The sequence below is a fragment of the Cavia porcellus genome, unplaced genomic scaffold (assembly GCF_034190915.1).
Source record: "Cavia porcellus strain 051 isolate PalLab524CR breed Dunkin Hartley unplaced genomic scaffold, mCavPor4.1 scaffold_1, whole genome shotgun sequence".
Lineage (NCBI taxonomy): Eukaryota > Metazoa > Chordata > Mammalia > Rodentia > Caviidae > Cavia > Cavia porcellus.
The window spans coordinates 120987309-120998352 of NW_026947484.1; the positions used below are offsets into that span (position 1 = coordinate 120987309).

Genomic DNA, 11044 nt, shown 5'->3' on the forward strand with positions numbered 1-11044 from the left:
CAGTTGAATGACAGGAATTCCTGTTAAACTCCAAAAATTATTCTAGGGGATGCACACCATAACAAGTCTTGAACCTTGATGAGCTATCGTGTGAACAGCTTGGTACTTGACTGATAGTATTATACACTCTTGTATTATATACTCTTGTTTCATGAAATATCAAAACTCAGTAGATACAATCCTTTCCATTCAAAGATGAGCAAAGAAAGAACTGAACCTATAATGAAGAACTAGGGGTAGGGGTTTAACTCAGCATGTAAGTGCCTGCTTGGTAAGCATGAGATCGTAAATTAAGATTCCCAGTGCCAAAAAAATACCAAGTATCAATACCTGCGAATTTTTTTGTTGTTGTTGTTTTGTTTTGTTGTTGACATAGGGTCTCATTATACAGTTCAGGCTGACCTCGAGCTCACTTTGTAGCCCAGGCTGTTCTCTAACTCACAACGATCCTCCTGCCCCAATTACTGAGATTACAGGCATGTGCCACCAAACCCCAGAGCTTCTTCTAAAAATAAATAAATGAACAAATAAAAGTATCCCATAAGAAATACAATGTTTCTCTGTAGACTCAAAGGAAAAAGTAACTTTGAAAATAGTTGATTACTAGAAAAAACAAAACATTTAAGAAAATGATTACTAAAAAGCAGAGCAGTAACAGAATTTTCAATTAAAATCTAGTTTCTGAGTCCTGCTGGGCAAATGCACTATTAGAGGCAGATCTGCTTTTAGAACTAGACAAGAGCCACACAGGAAGATCACGGTCACAGTTTAATTAAGCCACGTGACCTTTGCCAAATGTTTATAAAAACTAAATCAATGACGTGCCACTCATCTAAAGTATGATATGCTGCAAAGAATTAATTGAGTTTAGCAAACATGTATTTGGCATTGACTTCCCATAAGGTAAAAGAGGAAACCAGACTTGATGTCTAGTCTCTGGTATGCACCAAGCAGCTGAATAACATGAACCAAGTCATTAAATTTCTCTAAGTCTCAGTTTCACCATTTGAAAAACATAGCAAGTAACTTAGAAGAAATTCAAGGCCATCTTCAACTCTAAGGTGCTTTGATTTTAGAAAAGCTTATTGGGAAAGAACATTTGAAATAATTTGAAAAAGAAACATAAACTTTCTTTACAACAGCTAAAGTTGGTTTTTCAGTGAATGGCAAGGAACAACTTTTTAAATTCTTTAGCCAAGTTACATCAACTAGTAACAATTATGATAGGAAGGTAAATAGGAGTTATTCATGGAAACTTTTAAGCTAAAATTATGGAGTGCTGATAATTGGCTATTACGTTATGAGCTTACATTTCAGGCATAGGAAAAACTACCAATTATGTGTAATTTTTTAAATTGTTACTATTCATTCCAAAACATGTATTATAGAGAGGATAAAACCAAAGAAACCATAGCTTGCCTTTTGTCAACCCAGGATGAAGACAGATCCATAGTTTAAAAGATTGAGAGGTTGCTTTGATTCTCTATCTGAAATATTCACAAAGCTAAGGAGGTGTTAGTTTTATAGTTTTTCTTTTGTGTTTGAAAGGCAGGCACTTAGTAAAAGTGACTGCTTACACCATGTTGCATATATATATATATATCTCACATAAGGATCAGGCCTCAAAATGAGCTCATTTTGTTATATAAATACAACTTTCTTGTTCTTACATGAAAATGAATTATTACTGTGACCCTGGACTACAGAAGCAAGTGATACTAATAAGAGAAATGTATTTATTACAACAAAGTGAAATTTAAATAAAATGAGATTGAAAGATATTTAGATGTAAGAAAGTCATTTAAAAGGTGAACTTATGTGTTAAATAAAAATTTTAAATCTTTTTAATTAATTAGGCATTAACTGACTTTTCATTATGACACCAAGAACACACACAATAAGAAAAAAATGGGAGGAACATTTATAGAAAAGCCATGTCAGGGGACAGGCTCAATGATTCAAGCATTTGCCTGGTAAGCACAAGGTTGTGAGTTTAATCCCTAGTACCAAATAAATAAATAAGTAAATAAATCCAGGGGCTGGGGGTTTAGCTCAATGGCATAAGTGCCTGCTTGGCAAATGCGAGGTCGTGAGTTTGATCCCTGGTACCAAAAAATTAAAAAATTAAAAGAAAAATAAAATAAAACCATGTCCAGGCTGGGTGTGGTAGTAAATGCTTGTAATCCTAGCACTTGGAAGGCTGAAGCAGGAGGATTGCTGCAAATTCAAGGCCAGATTGGGCTACAATAATGACTTTAGGACCAGCCTGAACTATATAGCCCTGTCTCAAAACAAAAAATAACCAAAAAAAAAAAATCTATCTCAAACCTGAGGGTACATCTTGATAGTTGCATGTATCAGGGCCTGGGTTCAATCATCAGGACAAAAAAAAAAAAAAAGTCAGGTAATTAACCTAACAACTGACTAATCAAGTCCAGTTATATTGCCTTCAAATTGCAGTTCTTGTTAGTCATTTAAATTCTAGTTCTTGTGAGCCTTGAAAGGAGTTCAAAAGTTAACAGACACACAAACACCGGGAACTCAGCCAATGAACATCCACTTTGTTCTGAGCTGTATCTGCTGTGTAGGTATGAGATAATAAAACCATAGTAAGTGGGAAGAGTGAACTACAAAAAGCAAAAACAATCAAAGTTCTAAATTAAGAGCATCAACGAATTCACTGTTAAAAAGTAAACGTTTCTAGACTAAAGAAAAACAATCTATGCAACAGGGAGGAGTTTTGAAGACAGGAGATGGGTATAGCCAATGGAAAGTTCCTTAATATCTCTTTTATTTGTGAGCCTAAACAAAAAATATAAATAATGCCAACGATAGCATTCTCACAATGATCTTATGTGAAAGTTGTTGCTCTTGTTGTTGCTGCTGTCTTTTCGAGACAGGGTCTTGCTATGCAGTTCAGGCTGCCCTTGAGCTCTCTGTATCCCAGGCTGTTCTTGAACTTGCAACAATCCTCCTGCCTCAGCCTCCAAAGTGCTGGGATGCCCAGTATGTGAAAAAATTTTAATTAATTACAGTGAGGCTTTGAATCACAAGTAACTTTTTCTCTGACTATTGCACAAGGCAAGCGAACACTTGTAATAAATTTTAAATGATAAATGAGCAAAGTCTAGCAATACAAGTATCACATGAGGTACATGAGGCCAAACATCACAGGACCACCAGTGAGCCAATGATTCTTCCCTCTTTCTCCCTGTCTCTCTCTCTCTTTGTCTCTCTCCGCCTCTTTCTCTCTCTCTCTCCCTGTGGGATTGTGGTGACCATCTTCCAACAGCAAAAACTTATGGGAGAAATTTCAGAGGAAAAGTAGAGAAATCCCTCACTTAAAATGAGACTGGGGAGATATATAAAATGTGAGAAATGGTGCAAAATTTTGTAGAAAGGCACCACTTGAGTAAGACTATAGCAGTGCAAGTGATGAATCTGTTTAAAAACAATGCAATGTCACATTTCCATGAAATCCTCAAAAGGAGACAAAAGTGTTATTGGATAGGTTCCTTCTTAAATTGCACATAAAGAAAAAGATTCCATTGTCCAATCAATAGCAGCGATTCCATCGTGTAGTGAAAGTCATCCTGCACAAAAACTCTCCTCTCTTTTGTCTCATACCAGTCACAAAAGTTTCCAAAGGTAAATGCAGGTTAATTTCTTTATCTTGCTTCATATTTTGTTTTTCTTTATTTTTTTGCATTATGTTACAGTATCATAATCATTTTTACATAAATATTTTTGGGTTGTGGAATGAGTCACATTTCAATTATTTCTTAAAGGGAAACTCACTGCGACACAAAGTGCTTTGGACTACAAGTTTCCAAAAAGAATTATGCTTGCAGACCAAAGCTTTACATTTATATTTAAATTGCTATTCTTAAAGTATTTGAGGCTATTTTCAAGATTTCTATCAGCTACATTCTACAAACAATGTTCCAGGTAAATAACTACTTCTCACTGAATATTACTTTCATTTATCGCAAGAATTACAATGGCATTAATTTATTTTATACAAGTACAAAGCAATTAATTTATGAGATAAATGTCCTTCTGCTTCTAGGCTTTTGCCCTAAGAACAAAATCATTATTTACAAACTAGCTTCTATTAGAATATGAAATTGAGTGCTTTAGAATCTAATTTGTGGACAAACACATTTATAAACTCAGCATTTTATCCAAGACCTGGGGGCAAAGCTGGTAGGCTATGTACAGGGATGAAAAATCTAGAGAGACTGGTGACAGCAGTAGAAACAGGTCTTCACCTGTTGAACGGCAGAGATAAGAGATAAGTTTTAGAAAATCAGCCAGACATGGTGAGTGGTGCATATTTACAGTCCCAGCTATTCAGGGGGCTGTGGCAGAAAGATTACAAATTCAAGCCCACCTGGACAATTTAGACCCTAACCCAAATTTTTAAAAAGTATTAAAAGACAAGGATATAGCTCAGTTGTAGAACAGTTCCGGGCTCAAACCCAGAACCATGAAAAACAAAAAGTTTTAGGTAAAGTTACAGAACGATAAAGAGATTCATAAAGTCAAAAAAGCTAAGACTGAGCCCAAAATATGCATTTAAGGCAATAATATTTTTATGACAAAGAGAAAGAAAAGGATTACAGTCTTACCCTAAAGAGGAAGGAAAGGGTACATACAGAAAGAGGAAAAGAAACACTTGGTGACAATCTGGCAGTTAGATAACACATCTGATGTAATCCTTCCAACAAGCAGATATTCTTGTTAGAGATAAAGAAACAGGATCACAAATGTATCATAAATCATGTATACTTTTAGGTTTAGAACCTAAATCTAGCTTCGGTATCCACGTTCTTCTCCCTCTACTATATCGTTTTAGACGTGGAGAGAGAAGACTATAGAAAATAAACATATACAAGAAGAAAACAAATTTCAGTGTGAAGGTGGGTATACTATGACAAGCGTTGAAATCTAAATAGTTGTAATTCTGAATGGTGAGTCTATTTTGTTGCAATCTTTATTGAATGTAGATATTTCTTTTAAAGCTCCAGAAAGAATGGATGTAAAAATTGATAACATGATACAATGTATTTAAAAAAGTCATTGTATGGTCACTGCCATCATTTGTTATTAATAACTTTCCATTAACTTCCCATTAGCACTACTATGTGTTAATTTCTCTTTAACACCACTAATTTAGACACCTGGGACTTCACACATCTCTTGCATCTACACTTAATTTGTTCAAACCTTCTAAAGTAATTTCAAAAGTTTGCTCTCCTTTCTAGTAATCTAACTTTACCTTGACAGAATTAAATCAGCTTTGATAGCTGGATTGCAAATTATAGGAAAATTGAAAAATAGGTCAAATATTTCCACTTGCTGAGATAAAAATGTTTCAGACTCTTATTTTCACCGCAGGAAGCACAGAGAAAAATGATTTTTTAAATTAACAATTGGAGTTATGACATTTTCAGAAAAGGTTCCAAAAAACAAAGAGCATAAAAAATGGCATTGCAATACCAATTTGATATCTGTCAGATCTAACAATGTCAGATGGCTGAAAAGACTTTGGGAAAAGATTTTAGAGTTTGAATGAAACCAAGAGAAAACATTGAGAAAAAGCCACTGAAGACTGCACAATCTAATCCTGATTCCCCTAGTTTCAACTTTATCAGCAAGTAATTTTACTCTATTTCATTCAAGTTCTAGGAAAATAATTAAAAGCAAATATTTTATTACATGTTATCTAGGTTTTATCCAGATCATCCTATATGGCTCTCACATAATCTTGTCCTCAAATCAAGATTAGGTGCTATTAAAAAAGACTCCTCTCACAACATAAAACTGATAGATGAAATCATGCAAATACCATTAATCTACACTTTAATGATGTGTCTAATATATTTCAGTCATCACAGTCGGTGCTTTAGATGTATGAACTCTAGTCCTTGGAAGAAACACAAAGGTATTTTTTTTTACTGGTATGGAAATTGAAGCTCACAGAAGATAAAATAGGATGGACTGACAAGTATACCAATGTTACACAAAAACAGAATGGGAAAATAATATAGTATTTCATTATGCCATATTTCTCCAAAATAGAACCAAGTCTTACATTAATTTTTATTTCAAAAACACAGTAGGACTTCTTTTCAGGGGAAGTCTTATTTTTTCATACACAAAAATCTACATTTCTTCATTTATTTTTATCAGCATAACTCTCCAAAACCCAAATTCTACCCTGAATTTGTTGCAACTCCTGTAGAACCTCTGGCCCCAATCTCTCGTGTTCTTAAATGAGCAACTTTTGGCCATGTAGCCTGCTCATAGTGCATGGTTACAACACACAACATAGTGAATTATGAAGATTCACATTAGACACAAAAATGTCCATTCCATGATCAAATGTGTACATTATTAATGTGTTGTGTCAGGACTCCCAACTTGTCACTTGGCAATAAGTTTCGGGTTCATCTGTTTATATATGCACTTACCTTCTCATCCAAAGGCACCTGCTGGGACATTTACAAAGATTTAATTGTATATTGTCATTGAAGTAATGTCCATAAGATTATTTATATTTAATTAGATGTTAAAATTATCATTTTATCCAAAAAAAAAAAAAGTAGAAAAGGGGGCTGGGGATTTAGCTCAGCGGCATAAGCGCCTGCCTTGTAAGCAGGCAGCCGTGAGTTCAATCCCCCGTACCGATAAAAAGGAAAAAGACCAAAAAAAAAAAGTTATCATTCTATAATTCAGTACGTCCATTGTGTGTTGCCATGGATGTCCGAAATGCAATGGCTCATTTTTAATTGAGGTTTATTTTGGTGGTGTGGCTTTTTTTATGCATTCTGAATAATCAAGTTAGGATGTTATTTTCTAGTTAGGTCTTATTTTCGGGGAAATATGGCAGTAGTTTAGAGGCATTAATAATAGTGTTAATAATTATTAAGGACTTACAAACTATCAGACACCACGACGGGACTTAGTTTGGCTTTGTCACAATGATCATTCAGGAACTGTGGAGATGTTATTGTCTCCAATACATAAAATAGGGCACTTAATAAGACACTTGCCAAAGTCACGGCACATTAATGGTGAAAAGTAACATGGCAGCCTAGTTTCTGGGGTTTTAACCACTCAACCTATCCACAGCCTCAGATCAGATACTTAGGGTTGATGTGGTAAGTAACTAAGGCGTGTAGAAGAAAGGGACTGAGCATGATTTGTATAAGAACAAAAACCAGTGGTAGAAAAAAAAAGTGGAAACAGACTTTTGAGGACAGTGAAGGGCAATTTAATTAGAAACGAGGTCAAAAGTCAGGGTCAAAAGTCAGAAAGAGTCTTTGTAAAAAGATTAAGTGTGGTTCCTCCTCCTGTCTCTCCCTGAAGATACCAATCTCCAGGACTCTCCCTCAGTCCCCTCCTCCCACCTCCTCACCATTTATCCACAGGCTCAACACTTCCCCAGCCTTGATCACTGAATCTAAGGTGACAGTTTATAAATCTCTCAGTCCGCTCCAACTCCACAGCCACAGTGCTTCGGCTCAAACGTCTAACTCGAAGCATTTCTGTTTGGATGACAATGAGCTCAACTTGTTTGAAACAGAATTCATCTCTTCCTCACCAGTTCTTACACCCAACTCATCAGGTAACAGCTGGTAAATACACGGTTCTAATCAGCAAATTCTGAAACCTCAAACTCTTAAGATTGGATTCCAAACATTCTTTTGGACCCAACTGTAGACCTTCCTCCACCCTCTCTTACTTTACCTGTGCTTCCTCTCATCTATCTGCTGTTCTGTATTTTGTCACTTTATCCAGGCACACAGCCTGTACTTTAAACCATAAGATCGTTTTTATAAAACACAATTCTCATCAATTCCCCCATCCTGCAAAACATTCAACAGTTTCCCAGGAATTACCAAATTAAGGGAAAAAGTATTAGACTTCTCAGTTCAACTCATATTTCAAGGATTTTTCCCCCTATATGATACAAGGACAAAATGCTATGTGCTGTATTTAGAATAAGCATCTCTCTTCTTTTCCTGCTCAAGTTTGGCCTCCTAATGGGGACCTTTAGCTAGGTGTGGTGGTGCATGGCTGTAATTCCATCACTTGGGAGGCTGAGGCAGGACTGTCATGAGTTCAAGGCTAGCCTGGGTTACATTATGAGTAAATTCAAGGCCAGAGTGAACTACAAAGCAAGACCCAGTCCCAAAAAAACGAAACAAAATAAAACAAAACCCTAAGACCTCTATGTAAAATGCAAAATACTGGTAATTCAATAATTTGAAATATGAAGAAATGAACTCTCTCACACACACAGTAAAGAGGATGAGCTGTCACAATATTTTTGGAGGAATTCAAGAGAATTCTACTATGCTATGTTTAACCTCTGAAAGGAAATTCACTTCTTAAAATTTATCCTACAGGAAAACCCACACAATTACACAAGAATTATTTATAATAGCAAAATTTTAAGATACTTATGTAGTTACAAAAACAAACTATGCTATATTTATTTTTATGCTATATTTAAGTTATAGAACACCATATATCCATTAAAAAGAATGAAATAGACAATAAGGACAATAGCTATTACTCACAAAGTGCTTTCTAGGAATGAGGTTCATTCTTAAGTGTTTTGCAAGTCTTATTTCACAAAAATCTTAAGACATGAATCTGTACATATTTAAGTGGAAATATGCTCATACCACACTAAGAAATGAAAACTGCCAAAAGATGTGTAGTATGCCAAAACACATCAACAGAAAAGAAAAAAAGGAAAGAAAAAACCCCCCTATCACATGCTACTAACCGTTCTCAACAGTGGTTACCCTTTAAAAGTTTTCAGTAAGGGAAGCGGACTGGACTTCCTTTAATCCCTATTACATTACACAATATATATTTTAAAGAATGTGGTACTTTATGATTTAAAAACGTTACAAAGTACACATTACATAAAGACTGTACAGAAATACATTAAATTAATTTTCAGGTACATTGTTTTTCTTTTTCCCATTATCAAACATTCTACTTTATTTTTACTGTTTTTGTTGTTTGAGTTTTAATAAACAAACCTCTACCCTACTTGCAAGATTCAAGTAAAATGCTGCGCACTACTGTATCCCATGCAGAGTAAACTGTATGGACTTGGAAGTCAATGGAACCAAATAAAATCTGGCAGACATCACCTTAGTGAGCTTGGATAAAGGATTTATCCTCACTGTGCCTTCTCACTGGTCAGAGACACTTCCACCAATATCAAGAGCTTCCACGAGGATTAAATAAAGTAACATTTACGAAACATCTAGCACAGTGGCCACCATCAGTGAGGTCTCCCCTTAGAACTGCCTTCCTCCCTTGGAGTATTGGACACTGCTCTCTCTTGGAAACTCAATAAGCCTGGATAGTAGCTAAATTAGCTAATAAAAAATTTACCATATTTTTCTGCCCCAAGTGGTGAATTTGTCTTCTGACAAACTTCTGAATGGCTGCGAAGGCAACCTATGCATAAATATCCCTCATTCTGATTAGCAGATATCTGGAAACAGTATTGTGGCAATACTTTTCCTCACTGAATTTCAAGAGAATCTAAAGTGAATGGAGAGGTTTGAAACAGAAGGTGCAGCCCACCAAAAGAATCTACACTTGGGCTCACCATCTAATTACAACTCCCCCAGTGAGTAAAACTTTCTTCCAAAAGTCTAGCTTTGTTATCAATAAGTCAACAGACCAAATTTAAGCATCTTTCCTCCGTACTATGCAAGACTCCTCCGATTTTTTTTTTAATTCAGACACACACACACAAAAGCTAAATCTGGAAATATTCCAAATAACACATTTTCTAGTTGAAAATTTCCCTTTAGCCTTAGCACGATAACACTTAAAAGTAAGGCTCTAGGTAACGTTCACATGAGTAATGACGTCTGATACTAGGTTTGACAAAAACAGGAGTTCTTATAATTAAACTAAAACCTTAAGGGAAAAAAAAAAGCTAATTTGGTGCATGCACAAAGTCAGTTGTTTTCGAAGATCCCAGACAAGGCTCCACTCCCATCTACGCTTCCCTAGGGGCTGTGCTTGTTAGTCCCAGTGACCCGGCACATGACCACCCCAACTCGTTAGTGCGCCCCCTGCCCCGCACTCGGCGGCTCTGTAGCAGCCCGAGCTGGAAGCACCGGCCGGCTCGGCGGCACCGCCGCCTGCTCTCTGGCCAGTGGCCTCGCTGGCTTCAATTTCTGAACGCTTTGCAGAGCTTTGACCTAAAGAAAACACGAGGTGGCTTACCTTGAGCAGCGAAGTCAATCCAGCCAACTTCCGGTTTAGGTCCCACTTGTATCACTTTTCACCAGCTGGGTGGAGCCAGTTTACCCGGTAACCAGAAGGAAGCCTTTGCCTAGCTAAGCCGCAGAACTTGATTTTCAAGGCCTGCATAGTACTGTACTAGGTTTAGAACTCCATTTCTAAAAATTAAATATCTAAGTTAACAAATTAACTAAATTACCTAAAATTAATTAAATTCGGACTGTTTCACTACAAAAAACTTTTTTGCTGACTATTCATCACTTTACTGAAAAGATTCTATGTCTAATCCTTCACTCCAAAACTATTTGAAAACACATACCTTTCATTAAAAATTTAGCGAATTAACAGAATGCCCAGTTAAATTGGAATTCAATTTTGTAATATCACTATTTGTAACATATACCTACTTATTCAAAATTTAAATAGTTTTTTTAATCCAAGATGCAAATTTACACTACAAATTTTCATTGGTTGTGTATTTTAGGTAGCAACACATCTCTACAAATCAAGCCCTCTACAAACCGATTCAGTTTATTATAAAACTTTACAAAGGTCAGATTTCGTGAATGATGTAATGCAAAAGAGCTCTTTTTTTTTTTTTTTTTTTTTTTTTTTGTCTTTTTCGTTTTTATCGGTACCAGGGATCGAACTCACGACTGCCTGCTTGTAAGGCAGGCGCTTATGCCACTGAGCTAAATCCCCAGCCCCTTTTTTTTTTTTTTTTTAATACACCTTGAAATGTATGGCTTTT

The 11044-nt window shown here is 35.8% G+C and overlaps 1 protein-coding gene across 1 annotated transcript in view; it reads right to left on the reverse strand.

Annotated features, from left to right (window-relative positions):
• Frrs1 (ferric chelate reductase 1) overlaps window positions 1–10428 on the reverse strand; it is a 53742-nt gene extending 43314 nt beyond the window's left edge. The window contains exon 1 of the mRNA XM_003478959.4: window positions 10276–10428. The gene's annotated coding sequence lies outside the window, so the exon portion shown is untranslated. The remainder of the gene's footprint in view (window positions 1–10275) is intronic.
• Between the last annotated feature and the right edge of the window lie 616 nt (window positions 10429–11044).